The sequence below is a fragment of the Dendrobates tinctorius genome, unplaced genomic scaffold (assembly GCF_039654945.1).
Source record: "Dendrobates tinctorius isolate UK_male_01 unplaced genomic scaffold, ASM3965494v1 ptg000004l, whole genome shotgun sequence".
NCBI classification, from domain to species: Eukaryota; Metazoa; Chordata; class Amphibia; order Anura; family Dendrobatidae; genus Dendrobates; species Dendrobates tinctorius.
Window position 1 is genome coordinate 16442917 of NW_027361672.1, and position 15996 is coordinate 16458912.

Consider the following 15996-nt stretch of genomic DNA (forward strand, 5'->3'; position numbering starts at 1 on the left):
TGTAGCATATATAGGTATTGTGCGGTGTGGAGCTGTAAGGAGGTGGTGGGGAACCTTACGTGCCTCCTCTCTTCGGGACGCTGTTCACACAGTCACCTGGGTCACCTCATTGTTTATGAATGCTTATACACTGTAATGTCATGTGCTGTAATGTAATGTTTAGAGTTGCACTAATCCGTACCTCCCACTCCCGACTCCAAGACTTCTCCCGCACTGCGCCAATCTTCTGGAATGCTCTACCCCAAGAAATTAGGACTATCCACAATTTGCATAATTTCAGGCGCTCCCTCAAAATGCATTTGTTCAGAGCGGCCTGTCACGTTCACTAATCCAAGTCATTTTATGTGTAAGTGTGCTTGTGTAGCCCATTCATTATCTCCATCTATCCCTTGCTCCCTCAAGATGGCTGGACCATCATTGTAAGTACATCATTGTATATACACACCAGTACTTTGTATCTCCCCCACCTCATTGGAGATTGTAAGCTCTCATGAGCAGGGTTGTCTTATTTTGCTTTAATGTATTGTTAACGATGTTACTTATGACATGTGTTTTGAAACTGTTAAACTGTAAAGCACTGCGGAATATGTTGGTGCTGTATAAATAAAGATTATTTTTTATCATAGTCTTAGGGATAGAATAGCATCTTAGGTAGTATAGGGCCATAGTGGAGTAGAATAGAGGGGGGCCTTATAGAGTTAAGGACTAGAGATAGAGAGTGTTATAGAATAGGTTAGGAGATAGGCAGCACAGGGGTTAACTAGAGGGGAGGGGCAGCACAGAGCAGGGAAGTTTAGTCAGGATATTTCCTGGTTGTGTCAGACTCCCAGGCAGCCTACCCAAGGGCAGGACATGTGAGCAGTTATAGGAGAGCAGAGGATTATAGACCATGGGGATAAAGTTGTAGGAGGCAGTAAGGAGCCCCAGGCAGGAGAACAGTGTTGATGGGCACCAGCTGGATAAGATCATCTCTAAGCAGGAGCCGGGGGCTATGCTGCAGTGGAAGAATTCCTGGCACCTCTTCCCATTTGAACCGGACAAGGGGCTGATAAGGAGCTGGTGACAGGAGAGAACAGGAGGGACACAGACTGTCCAAAAGATACGGCCAGGATTGCTGGGCAGTGGGAGCTGCTAGAAGGAACAGAACCTGTCTGGATGACAGAGAAAGCGCAAGATGTGAGACTCTGTGTGAAATGTGCTGTCTATGAGATGAAGATGCTGCTGCCCAGTAAAGTTGTGTTGTGACTCTGAGATATTTTGTGAAACCGGACTGACGAGACCTGAGGAGAACTGGACAGTGACCGTAAGTGTTTTGTTGCACACACAGCAGAAAGGACTTGTTGTTTCGTCTGTGAGGTGTCAGGGTGTGGGAACAGTAAAGCCAGTTGCCACGACTACCACCATGGCCACCTTACAGAATCACTAGTTCTCTGCGCCACAAAAGTTATTAACTGAATGTGTGTCTTTTATATTTATCTTTGTTTTCCAGCAGGCTCTATCTCAAAATTTCACTTGTCTCTGAGCGAGTGGGTGGAGAATACCTGCCATGATGTCTCTTTTACATGGTACACAGGGACATGAGACATTTCTCCTTTCCTGTCTCTCTGTAGGACACCCGGCATTGTGTGTCTGTGTGCCACACTAAGCACGGAGAACAGAAAGAGGAGAAGAGAACAGTCTGAGGACTTGAGAGCCAAAATTGTTGAACAATATAAACAATCTTAAAGTTACAAGTCCATCTTGGACTTTTGGAAGTGCATTGAGCAGCATGGTGGTTTGCTGGTACAAGGGAAAAAAAATCTTTTAAATCTTCTGCCTGAGCGAGTGTGAACGAGCTGAGTGTGACCTGAGCGTAAGTGCGACCTGTGGTAAGTGTGTAGGTATTTGGAAAACCTTTAACAAATACCTGTGTGAATTAGTGTGAGTTGCTGAATTGTGGGTTGCTGAGTGCTTTTATACCTCTTCAATTTGTGGGGGGCTTGTTTAACCTATTTTTTCTCCCTACAGGGTTAATCTTATTTTACTATCTGTGTTTTTAAGGGTTAACTATATTGCATTTAAATCTTGAGGTGTAACTATATTCACAAGGGGTTAAAGGTGGGGGTTCATAATTAAGGGTTTATAAGGGGCAGCTGGTTGGGGCTCAACTCCTTTTGGAAGTGTATTGAGCAGCATGGTGGTTTGCTGGTAAAAGGGAAAAAAAAATCTTTTAAATCTTCTGCCTGAGTGAGTGTGAACGAGCTGAGTGTGACCTGAGCATAAGTGCGAACTGTGGTAAGTGTGTGACTTGTGATTCAGTGACTTTGGATTTAGGGAGTTTCTATGGGAGGTATTACTGAATTGCTGTTATATTTTATTAATACTTTTTATTTGTTTTTGCTTATCTTTTCTGTCTGGTGCAATCCCCATTAGGATGTGCTCCACTATTGCCAATGCCATCCAGTGTACGTCTTGCTGCATGTATGAAATCCTTGAACAGCCGGTCGAGGGTGCATACTGCTGTGCGAGATGTGAGCACGTTGTGCATTTGGAAGCCCAGATACTGGAACTAAATGTGCAGCTGGCAACACTGAGATCCATAGACAATATGGAAAGGAGTCTTCTGCTAACTGAGCAGACGCTCAATGGGATAGATGAGGGGGGATGCTAGGTTGGAGCTGCAGGACAGTGAAGCAGCCAGCTGGGTGACAGTTAGAAGGTGGGGTAGAGTGCCAAGGTGGCTAGTCCTGATCTGGCACACCCCAATAAGTTTGCTAAGTTGGCAGATGAGGGGAGTGTCAGTGCAGGAGTAGCACTGCTGCAGCAAGGCATGTCCTCTGAAAGCCAGAGCAGTGTCTGCTCCAGTAAGGGGGGAAATAGGAGAGCAGGGCAGGCCAGAGAGGTGCTGGTAGTGGGGGACTCAATTATTAGGGAGATAGATAGGGCAATCTGTCACAAAGACAGGGATCATGGAACGGTGTGCTGCCTACCCGGCGCTCGAGTCCGACACATCGCTGATTGGGTTGACAGATTACTGGGAGGAGCTGGTGAGGATCCAGTGGTCATGGTGCACATTGGCACAAATGACAAAGTTAGAGGTAGGTGGAAGGTCCTTAAAGATGATTTCAGGAAATTAGCCTGCAAGCTTAAAGCAAGGACCTCCAAGGTGGTATTTTCGGAAATACTTCCTGTACCACATGCCATGCCAGAGAGGCAACGGGAGCTTCCTTGACCCATCATGGCGTGATGAACAGGAAGGTGGTGGGAGCAGCTCTGAGGAAGAGATTCCCCGAATGGCCAAAACAGGAGGGAAAGGGAGGGGGCAGACTTGGTTGCCTGTAGCCTCCACTTCGGCACCCTTTAGGAGCATTCCTCTTCCAAAAGCCAAAACGGGCGCTCCCAAGACTTGCAGTGCGTGGTCCTTTTTTGACACAGTTGCAGATGACATTTGCTTTGTCAAATGCAAGCTGTGTCATCAGAAAGTCAAAAGAGGGAAAAATGTCAGCAACCTCAATACCACAAATATGTGGAAACATGTGCGGACCAAGCACGAGGTGGAGTTACACAGACACACTGAAGACATAGGCCAGCGTACAGCACCACCTACCACCTCTTCAGCTCGCATTGGGGCCTCTTCCTCCAGCTCACACACAGCTGGTTCGGCTTCCTCACAGGATCGCCAAGGAAGAACCTCTGGCACTGTTGTATGGAGACCAGTGACATTCCACCCACAGCACCACGTTCCCTGTCATCCTCACACTCCCAGGCCACTCTACAGCCATCGGTAGCACAGGCATTGGATAAAAGGCGGCCATACTCGGCAAACCATCCCCGAGCACAAGCTCTGAATGCTGGCATTGCCAAACTACTGGCCCTTGAAATGCTCTCATTCAGGCTGGTGGAGACTGACACCTTCCGGAACTTCATGGCATTGGCAGTCCCACAATACACCGTGCCCAGACGCTTTTATTTCAGCAGGCAAGCCATCCCTGCCCTGCAAAAGCATGTGGAGGGAAAAATAAAATATGCGCTACTAAACGCCGTCAGTAGCAAGGTCCACCTGACCACCGATGCATGGACCAGTAACCATGGACAGGGATGATACCTTTCCCTCACTGCCCATTGGGTCAATGTTGTGGAGCCTGGTACAGATCTGGAGAGTGGCGCTGTACGTGTTCTGCCAACTCCACGGATTGCAGAAATCCAGTCTGTACACATTGACTCCTCCTCCTTCTCAAGTTCCTCAGAAACAGCGCTGCAGGAGCCTGTTACGACCGATATGAGCACAGGCGTGGCCAAACGTGAACAGGCCGTACTGAAATTAATTTCTTTGGGGATTCGAAGCCACACAGTGCAGGAGCTCTGGAATGCCATCAAGCAAGAGAGCGACGTGTGGTTTGTGCCAGCGAATCTCTAGCCAGGCTTGGTAATGTGTGACACTCACATCCCATGTCTGGCACATGTGCTGAACTTGGTCGTGCAGAGCTTTCTGAGGGACTATCCAGATCTTGATGCACTGCTGCACAAGGTCCGCATAGAGTGCGCTCACTTGCGGGGTTCCAGCACGGCAAGATCGCGCCTTGCTGCTCTGCAGCGCCGATTACGCCTTCCGGAACATCGCATCATATGTGACCTACCCACCAGGTGGAATTCAACGTTACATATGTTGGGGCGGTTGTGTGAGCAGCAGGCAGCAGTCATGGAGTACCAGCTGCATCAGGCGTAAACAAGTCGCACTGTGCGCCGGTCCCACTTCAGCACCACTGAGTGGGCCTCTATGAAGGACATCTGCCTCGTTTTGCGTGCCTTCGATGATTCCACATGGATGGCGAGTGCAGATGATGCACTAGTCAGCATGACTGTCCCCCTTATCTGCCTGCTTCAAAAAACACTGCAAGCACTAAGGGAGGAGGTTTTGGAAGAGGTGGAGGATGAGGAGTCCCAAATGCCATCTGCTTCTGGACAGTCTGCACTACGTGGTTCCTCACAAAGGCCTAGGCAGGGGACACATTGTGAGGAGGATGAGGAGGATGAGGAGGAGTCAATGGAGGAGGAAGACATCTCTCCAGAGGAAGGAGGTACACAATGCTGTAGTAGTCAGTATTTACAGCGAGGGTGCGGTGATGCAGAGCAGGCAGAGATGACGACTCAAGCAGGGGACAGCGTTTCTTTGGCAGTTGGGAGTCTGCAGCACATGGTTGATTTCATGCTGCAGTGCCTGAGAAACGACCGCCGCATCACCCACATTTTCAACACGGCTGATTATTGGGTGTACACCCTCCTAGATCCTCGCTACCGGGACAAATTACAAAGCCTCACACCACCGTTGAACCGGGAGCGTAAAATGCGGGAGTACCAAGACACACTGTGCAGTCCATCATGTTCTCCATTCCACCCGACAGCAGTGCTGCTAGTGCTTTAAAAAGCAGCTCTGTGCGTCGAAGCAGTGGAGGAAGCTCTGCACAAAGAGGGAGCAGAGGCAGCGCCTCAGCACAAGGCAAGACCACTATGGCCCAAATGTGGCAAAGTTTTGTGTGTCCGCCACAAATGTCTACACCATCACAGACGGCTCCAGTCAGCAGGAGGCAACGTTTCCGTCAGATAGTGACAGAATACATGTCTTGCCCTGTCATTGTACTCCCAGATGGCTCTTCCCCCTTCAAGTTTTGGGTCTCTAAGCTGGATACATGGCCAGAGCTTAGCCAGTATGCATTGGAGGTGCTGGCTTGCCCTGCTGCCAGTGTATTATCGGAACGCGTCTTTAGTGCCGCAGGTGGTGTACTAACAGACCGTCGCATGCGACTATCCACAGATAACGTTGACCGGCTTACTTTTCTGAAAATGAGCAAGGCCTGGATCTCGCCAGAATTTGCCAGTCCTCTTCCAGAATAAATAATTGGTTGGCAACAGTATCCAGGTCTCCTGTTGTGTTCATGTTTCTACCACCTGAACTGTAATCCCTGGGCTTCAACACAGCCAGTTGTCGCTCAGAAGTGCCATCTGCACAGAGAAAAACACTAGCTCCTGTGTTAGTGGGGTTCAGTAATGCCAGCTGCACCCCTGCTGTGTGGACGGCAAAGTCTCCTGCTCCCTCCACAATCAAACTACTACTAATTTTTAACCGTGCTCCACTTAGGCCTCTGGCTCCACTGTCTCTAGTATTTCCCCTGGCCTCCAAACCCGCCAGTTGCTGCTCTGAAGTGGCGTCTGCACAATCCACACTTGTTCCTGTGTTACTGGGGCTCAGTCACGTCAGTTGATCCCCTGATGTGTGTCCAGCAATGTCTCCTGCTCTGTCCACATTCCCATTACTAGTAGTGGCCAGAGGCCATAGTGGAGCACGGTTACAATCAGTAGTAGTCTACATCATATAGTTGCTGCAAGTTGGCCTCCGCCTGCTGCATGATTGATCCTGGGCTTCAACACAGCCAGTTGTCGCTCGGAAGTGCTGTCCGCACAGAGAAAAACACTAGTTCCTGTGTTAGTGGGGTTCAGTAACGTCAGCTGTTCCCCTGCTGTGTGGACGGCAATGTCTCCTGCTGCCTCCACATGCAAAAAACATCTGGCCTCAGCCTGCTCCATGCTTGATCCTGGGCTCCAAAAACGCCAGAGGTGTTCAGAAGTGCCGTCTTCACAGAGAAAAAAACACTAGCTCCTGTGTTAGTGGGGTTCAGAAACGTCAGCTGTTCCCCTGCTGTGTGGACGGCAATGTCTCCTGCTGTCTCCAAAATCACACTACATCTGGCCTGAGCCTGCTCCATGCTTGATCCTGGGCTCCAACAACGCCAGTTGGTGTTCAGAAGTGCCATCTTCACAGAGAAAAACACACTAGCTCCTGTGTTAGTGGGGTTCAGAAACGTCAGCTGTTCCCCTGCTATGTGGACGGCAATGTCTCCTGCTGTCTCCAAAATCACACTCCATCTGGCCTCAGCCTGCTCCATGCTTGATCCTGGGCTCCAACAATGCCAGTTGGTGTTCAGAAGTGCCGTCTTCACAGAGAAAAACACACTAGATCCTGTGTTAGTGGGGTTCAGTAATGTCAGCTGTTCCCCTGCTGTGAGGACGGCAATGTCTCCTGCTGCCTCCACATGCAAAAAACATCAAGGCCTCAGCCTGCTCCATGCTTGATCCTGGGCTTCAACAACGCCAGTTGGTGTTCAGAAGTGACGTCTTCACAGAGAAAAACACACTAGGTCCTGTGTTAGTGGGGTTCAGAAACGTCAGCTGTTCCCCTGCTGTGTGGATGGCAATGTCTCCTGCTGCCTCCACATGCAAAAAACATCAGCTCTCAGCCTGCTCCATGATTGATCCTGGGCTTCAACACAGCCAGTTGTTGCTCGGAAGTGCCGTCTGCACACAGAAAAACACATGCTCCAGTGTTAGTGGGGGTCAGTAATGCCAGCTGCTCCCCTGCTATGTGGACGACAAAGTCTCCTGCTGTCTCCAAAATCACACTACATCTTATTTTCTACTTGCTCCAAGTAGGCCTCAGCCTGCTCCATGCTTGATCCTGGGCTTCAACACAGCCAGTTGTTGCTTGGAAGTGCCGTCTGCACAGAGAGAAACACTAGCTCTTGTGTCAGTGGGGTTCAGTAACGCAAGCTGCTCCCCTGCTGTGTGGATGGCAAAGTCTCCTGCTGCCTACACAGTCACACTACTACTGATTTTTAACCGTGCTCCACTTAGGCCTCTGGCTCCACTGTCTCTAGTATTTCCCCTGGCCTCCAACCCCGCCAGTTGCTGCTCAGAAGTGGCGTCTGCACAATCCACACTTGTTCCTGTGTTACTGGGGCCCATTCATGTCAGTTGATCCCCTGATGTGTGTCCGGCAATGTCTCCTGCTCTGTCCACATTCCCACTAATAGTAGTGGGAATCTGGACAGAGCAGGAGGCATTGCCGGACACACATCAGGCGATTAACTGACGTGACTGAGCCCCAGTAACACCGGAACAAGTGTGGATTGTGAAGACGCCTCTTCAGAGCATTAACTTGCGGGGTTGTAGGCCAGGGGAAATACTAGAAACAGTGGAGCCAGAGGCCTAAGTGGAACACGGTTACAATCAGTAGTAGTGTACAACCGATATAAAACTTGCTCCAAGCAGGCCTCAGCCTGCTGCATGATTGACCCTGGGCTCCCACATCGCCAGTTGCTGCTCAGAAGTGTCTTTGGCACGGGTACGCCCTCCTGCCCAGCCTGGTTCCAGCACGCCTGCTGTTTCCGGGGAGTGTCAACGTCACTTTGCCACCAATACGTTGTCCTGTCGTGTTGCGGTCGGGTTAGCCGAGTCTATGGTGCCTGCAGTTTAGGAGCTTCCTATGTGGGCTGCGGGTTCTGGTAATAAAGGCTGGTTCCGTAGTGCCAATAGGACAAGCACCCCCTGTTGGACTGTGGGTTTCGGTAACTACGGCCTGCTCGCGGCCTTGCAACTTTGTTTATTATGGGTACCTTCTGCTACCCATCCGGGTTCCAGCACTGTCAGCTGGTTCTCAGCAGTGCCTTTGGCTTAGGTGCCTCCTTCTCGGTATCCGAGTTCCAGCAACGTCTGCTGGTCCTTGGTAGTGCTTTGTAGCACAGGTACCTCCTGCTTAGTAACCGTGTTCCAGCACCATCAGCTGGTCCACGGTTGTGCCATTGGCTCTTGTTCCTTCTGCTGCCCCTCCGGGTTCCAGCACCGTCAGCTGGTCCTCGCTAGTTCCATTTGCTCTTGCAGCTTCTGCTACCCATCCGGGTTCCAGCACCGTCAGCTGGTTCTCGGCAGTGTCTTTGGCACGGGTACTCCTTCCTGCCCAGCCTGGATCCAGCACGCCTGCTTTTTCCTGGGAGTGTCAACGTCACATTGCCACCAATACGTTGTCCTGTCGTGTTGCGGTCGGGTTAGCCGAGTCTATGGTGCCTGCAGTTTAGGTGCTTCCTAAGTGGGCTGCGGGTTCTGGTAATAAAGGCTGGTTCCGTAGTGCCAATAGGACAAGCACCCCCTGTTGGATTGTGGGTTTCGGTAACTGCGCCCTGCTCGCAGCCTTGCAACTTTGTTTATTATGGGTACCTTCTGCTACCCATCCGGATTCCAGCACCGTCAGCTGGTTCTCAGCAGTGCCTTTGGCCTAGGTGCCTCCTCGGTATCCGAGTTCCAGCAACGTCTGCTGGTCCTTGGTAGTGCTTTGTAGCACAGGTACCTCCTGCATAGTAACCGTGTTCCAGCACCGTCAGCAGGTCCACGGTTGTGCCATTGGCTCTTGTTCCTTCTGCTGCCCCTCTGGGTTCAAGCACCGTCAGCTGGTCCTCGCTAGTTCCATTTGCTCTTGCGGCTTCTGCCACCCATCCGGGTTCCAGCACCGTCAGCTGGTTCTCGGCAGCGCCTTTGGCCTAGGTGCCTCCTTCTCGGTATCCAAGTTCCAGCAACGTCTGCTGGTCCTTGGTAGTGCTTTGTAGCAGAGGTACCTCCTGCTTAGTAACCGTGTTCCAGCACCGTCAGCTGGTCCACGGTTGTGCCATTGGCTCTTGTTCCTTCTGCTGCCCCTCCGGGTTCCAGCACCGTCAGCTGGTCCTCGATAGTTCCATTTGCTCTTGCAGCTTCTGCTACCTATCCGGGTTCCAGCACCGTCAGCTGGTTCTCGGCAGTGCCTTTGGCCTAGGTGCCTCCTTCTCGGTATCCGAGTTCCAGCAACGTCTGCTGGTCCTTGGTAGTGCTTTGTAGAACAGGTACCTCCTGCTTAGTAACCGTGTTCCAGCACCGTCAGCTGGTCCACGGTTGTGCCATTGGCTCTTGTTCCTTCTGCTGCCCCTCCGGGTTCCAGCACCGTCAGCTGGTCCTTACTAGTTCCATTTGCTCTTGCAGCTTCTGCTACCCATTCGGGTTCCAGCACCGTCAGCTGGTTCTCGGCAGTGCCTTTGGCCTAGGTGCCTCCTTCTCGGTATCCGAGTTCCAGCAACGTCTGCTGTTCCTTGGTAGTGCTTTGTAGCACGGGTACCTCCTGCTTAGTAACCGTGTTCCAGCACTGTCAGCTGGTCCACGGTTGTGCCATTGGCTCTTGTTCCTTCTGCTGCCCCTCCGGGTTCCAGCACCATCAGCTGGTCCTCGCTAGTTCCATTTGCTCTTGCAGCTTCTGCTACCCATCTGGGTTCCAGCACCGTCAGCTGGTTCTCAGCAGTGCCTTTGGCCTAGGTGCCTCCTTCTCGGTATCCGAGTTCCAGCAACGTCTGCTGGTCCTTGGTAGTGCTTTGTAGCACAGGTACCTCCTGCTTAGTAACCGTGTTCCAGCACCGTCAGCTGGTCCACGGTTGTGCCATTGGCTCTTGTTCCTTCTGCTGGCCCTCCGGGTTCCAGCACCGTCAGTTGGTCCTCGCTAGTTCCATTTGTTCTTGTTCCTTCTGCTAACCATCCGGGTTCGAGTACCGTCAGTTGGTACTCAGCACTTCCTCAGCCTTATTGTACTTTCTGCTACTTTTCCAAGTTCAAGCTTGTGGATATGGTTTTTGGTTCTCACTCTGGATCTCCCTGACGACGACCCTGAAGACGACGACCCTGAAGACCACACTGAAGAAGACCAAAAAGATGACCCACAAAAAGATGACCAAGAGGACAAAGAACATGAAGACAACCACCAAGATGCAGAACAACAAGAGACAGAAGACCAAGAAGCAGAAAAACCAAAAGCAGAAGAACATTAAGCATATGACTAAAAATCAGAGCAAATGATATCTAAATTATAAGCAGAAGAAGACTAAGCAGTGTATGGGGGTGAGTCCGTTCCTCCTCGTGGTGCCCCTGGAAAATGCCTGCTGCTGCAGGCCAAACTGAACGCGGACAAATCCTGTTGTAAATGTTTTGTGACAGGCAGAGCGGAAGGTGTAATATTCAAACTTTTATAGATAACAACTACAGGAATGCCTGTCACAAATAAGAATATGATGACGAAGAAGAATAGGAAGAAGATGAAGAAGTAGAATATGAAGAAGAATAATAGTTGAATAAGAAGAATATGAAGAAAAAAAAAATAATAGGAAGAAGGTGAAGAAGAAGATGAATAAGGTGAAGAAGAAGTTGATGAAAAAGATGCTGCTGCTGAGGATGATGAAGGAGAAAGTGTGGGAGAAGTAACAAAGAAGGTGAAGAGCATGGAAGTAGTGAAACATACATATCTGACAAAATATAAAAGAAGTTAACATATTCAATATCTTTGTATCTCCGAACGACTTTAAAATAAAAAAATAATTCCTGCTATTCCATTTGATTGGTCTAAACCTCTATGGCTTTAATGTCTCCTACACCTCCCACAATACATTCTACATTATTATTAGTTGTTTTTCTTCATGTCGAATTAACCTACAAGGAAAGAAAGGGTTTTTTTTAATTCCGATATTTCTGTTCCATTGACTTGAATGGGACTTCTGGGATCGGAATCGGCAATACCCGATACTTTTTGAATATCGGCCGATCCAATCTGATCCGATATTTTTCAATATCGGGTGGTATCGCTCAACACTAGTACTGAAGTCTCCGGCGCACCCACCGCGAATCAACGACGCGCTCTACCTTGTACTCCAGTTGACCCTCTACCAACACTGGTGGAGCCACAGATGAGGGATCTTCTCTAACTGTCCCCACAGGTTTTAATAGGGATCTGTGGAAAACATTAGATATTTTGAAAGAGGTGGGCAACTGTAATCTGTATGCCACCGGGTTGATCACCTCTACAATCTTGTATGGGCCAATAAATATGGGGCCCAACTTCATAGAGGGTATTTTAAGTTTGATGTTATGGGTGGACAACCAGACTTTTTCCCCCACTGTCAACGCTGGAACTACCCCCCCTCCTTTTGTCTGTAAAATGTTTGAACTTCTTCTGGGTTCTGGAGATGTTCCCCTGTACCTCCTTCCAGAGGATTTTTAATTGTTGTACCATCCCCTCGGCACCAGGGCAATCCGAATCCATACGGGAAAATTCCACAAACCCATAATTGACCAGAAAGGGAGACTATCCGGTAGACTGATTAATCCGACAGTTGAATGCAAATTCTGCCATGGGTAATACCTCACACCAGTCTTCCTGTCTGGAGGAGGCCAGGCATCTCAGAATCTGCTCCAATGACTGGTTGGTGGGTTCCGTTTGTCCGTTGGATTCCGGGTGATAGGCAGAGGAGAATGACAACGTGACCCCCAACTTCATACAAAACGCTCTCCAAAACCTGGCCACAAATTGCACACCCCTGTCCGACACGACATTCACAGGCACTCCATGCAGATGAACAATGTTCTGTACAGTATAAACAAGCGGGCCAAGGTCTCAGCGGATGGTAATGCAGGTAATGGCACAAAGTGGGCTTGCTTAGAAAATCTATCAACCACTACCCATACTACTGAGTTGCCCTTGGAAGGTGGAAGGTTAGTGATAAAGTCCATGGACAGGTGTGTCCATGGTTTATCCGGAATTGGCAAAGGCACCAATTCCCCGGCCGGCCAGACCTGAGAGCTTTGAGAGCATGCGCACACCCCACAAGTATTCACAAACCTTTTTATATCAGTACCCATAGAGGGCCACCAAAAACCCCTAGCTACTGCCCCCCGGGTAGCTCCAATACCAGGGTGTGCACTTAACACAGAGTCATGAAATTCTTGAAGGAGTGTGGGATGGAATTGTTCGGGTACAATCAATTTACCTGGGGATTTATTCCTGGGAGCTTGTGCTCCCAGAATCTCTCTCTTGACATTATACCTGAGGAAGACTCTTAGCAGTTGAAACCGGTTGTATTCTATTTTGAATTAAAAATAAAAATCATCCTTGAATCTAAATATCAAGTTCCATCATCCTTCAGGAGCGCATATTGCTGGGAAAAACATTCACTAAGTGTTACTACCTATGAAAGTACTGTCCATTGCTCTCACTAGTTCCCAGATCTTTGCAGCAAACTGAATGGAAAGAGGAATGGAGTGATCCAGGGACGGGATCTACATGCAGTATCTCAAGACACCAAATTGGTGAGTGTATTCACACTGAGTATATACCTTTGATAATTAACTACTACACTTAGAAGCTTGCGCTTCCCATTTTTCTCCCTATAATCCCCTCTTGTTTCAGAATCTCTCTCTGTAATTCAGAGGAGATTTCGGCTACAACCACTCCCGGTTGAAGAATGGAGGAAGGAGGTTCTGGAGAGGACACAGAACTTTAACTTAGGGATAAGGCATCTGCCTTTACATTTTTAGACCCTGGTCGGAACGTGATGGTAAAATGAAATCGAGGAAAAAAAAGTGCCCACTGAGCCTGTCTGGGGGTCAGTTTCTTAGCAGACTCGATATAGGCCAGGTTTTTATGGTCAGTGATGACCGTAATGGGATGAGCGGCCCCCTCCAAAAAATGCCTCCATTTTTCAAAGGCCAATTTAACTGCTAACAATTCCCTGTTACCGACATCATAGTTTCTCTCGGCCAAAGAGAACTTCTTAGAGAAAAAAGCACAGGGTTTGAGGTTAGTCAGGGTAGAGGGGCCCTGTGACAATACTGCCCCCACCCCCACCTCCGAAGCGTCGACCTCGACGATAAAAGGTCTTGACGAATTGGGTTGTACCAACACAGGGGCTGTAGTAAAACATTTCTTTAATGCCAGGAAGGAATTTTTTGCGGCCACGGACCAATTTTTTACATCTGCCCCTTTAAGAGTGAGGTCCGTCAACGGTTTTACCACCTGCAAGAACCCTTTAATGAACTTCCTATAATAATTAGCGAAGCCCAGAAATCGCTGCAACCCCTTCAGGTCATGAGGCTGCACCCAATCTGTAATGGCCTGAACCTTCCCTGGATCCATGCAGAATCCCTCCCCGGATACAATTACACCCAGAAAAGACAGTTCCTGCTTAAAAAATGAGCACTTCTCCAGCTTAGCATACAAATGGTTCTCCCGGAGTCTCATAAGCACCGTACGCAGATGATGCAAGTGTGACTGACTGTCCTCAGAGTAAATCAAGATGTCATCCAGATAAATGACTACGTAACATCCAATCAAGTCAGAAAAAACAACATTAATAAAGTTCTGAAAAACCGCAGGAGCGTTAGTGAGGCCAAAGGGCATAACCAGGTTTTCAAACAGCCCCTCAGTTGTCAGGAACGCTGTTTTCCATTCGTTCCCCTCGCAGATCCTTATAAGGTTATAAGCCCCTCGTAGATCGAGCTTAGAAAACCATTTGGCCCCCGTGAGTTGATTGCATAGATCAGGAATCAACAGGAGAGGATACGTGTTCTTAACAGTAATTTTGTTCAGTTCTCGAAAGTTGAGGCACGGTCGCAACCCACCATCTTTTTTCTTTACAAAGAAAAACCCCGCTGCCATGGGTGAGACCGAGAGCCGAATATGCCCCTTGCGAAGGCTTTCTTTAATGTACTCTTTTTCATAGCTTGGCGCTCAGGCCCGGACAAATTAAACAAACGAGCCTTGGGTAATTTGGCTCCAGGTACTAAATCGATAGCACAATCATATGGTCTATGTGGTGGGAGCGCCTCAGCCTCGCTTTTGGAAAACACATCTTTAAAGTCTCTCAGGTATTCCGGAATACCCTCCAGACCAACAGATAACACAGATACGGATTTTATCGGAACCGGGTTACAACACAGACCATTATCATTACATCCCCATTGGGTGATCTCCCCCTTCACCCAATCAATAAGAGGATTGTGCTGTTGCAACCAGGGCATTCCCAATACCAGTCCTGCAGGCAGATTATTCATAATGAAATAACTTAAATTTTCCACATGAGTGGAACCCACTTTCATAGAAAAAACTTCAGACATGAAACAAATTCCATCCCGGGTAAGAGGGGATAAATCCACAGCCACAATTTTAACAGGGTCTTTTAACCTGACTGTCCCTATCTTATTAAGAGTCACAACTTGGGCATCAATCAGATTAATGGAGGAACCACAGTCAACAAAGGCGGTGGTCATAACAGGACCGCCAGCAATTTCCAATTCAACCTGGAGCACCATTTTTGTACGTGAGAAAAAATGTACCTGGGAGTCTGGACAACCTCCTCGATTGCTGCCCAGACTCAGTCCTTTCTCTGATGGTTTCTCTGAAGAAGGGCAGGAGGGGCAATTCCTTCTCCAATGTCCAGAGGCTCCACAGTAAAAGCATAGTAGGTTGTCTCTACAGTGCCTTCTCTCTTTCTCCTTAACCGAGACTGACCCAACCTTCATGGGCTCAGATACAGGTGCAGTGTCACAAAATTTGGGGTACAAGGGAGACTCTTGTTGCATCATTCCTCTAGCACGGAGTCTCCGGTCCATACAGACCGCCTGCATCATGGCATCCTCCAGGGTATCAGGAGGCGGATGTAATGTCAGAGCGTCCTGCAGACGGTCAGAAAGGCCCCTGCGAAACAACCCCCTCAGGGCGGCGTCATTCCAGGATACTTTGGCAGTGAAAAGTCTAAACTCTGAGCAGAACCATTCAGCAGAGTGCCTCCCCTGTGTCACACTCATCACCATATCTTCAGCCAGACGCACTCTATCAGGCTCGTCATAGATGTATCCCAGAGCCTCAAAGAACAAGTTCACTGACATACGTTCAGGAGCAGAGAAAGACAGAAGTAGGGAAATAATGACCCCCACCCTCTGGAACTCATCCCCGGAGGAGCGGGGCCTTAGAGAAAAAAAAAGCTTGCATCCTTCTCTGAAAGACCAGAACTCCTTTTTATCCCCTGAGAAAGGGTCGGGCAATTTGACCGGAGATTCGGGGGACACTAATGACACATCCCTACCCCCAGAACTAGAAGCCCCTGCATCGACAACCCCCTGCACAGTAACCACCAACTGTTGCTGGGTATGGGCCATCGTGCGCTGTTCCACATTGAGTTTATGGAACATTTGAGTCAGGTGCTTGACCTGATCAGCCAAGGCTTGTATGGGATCCATGAGGATAACACACACTTTTTTTTTTTCTCTTCAGGGGAAAAAACTGAAACGGTCAGTTATAATGTCAGGAACACCACACTGCACTTGCTCACTGAGCCAGAGCGCATGTCC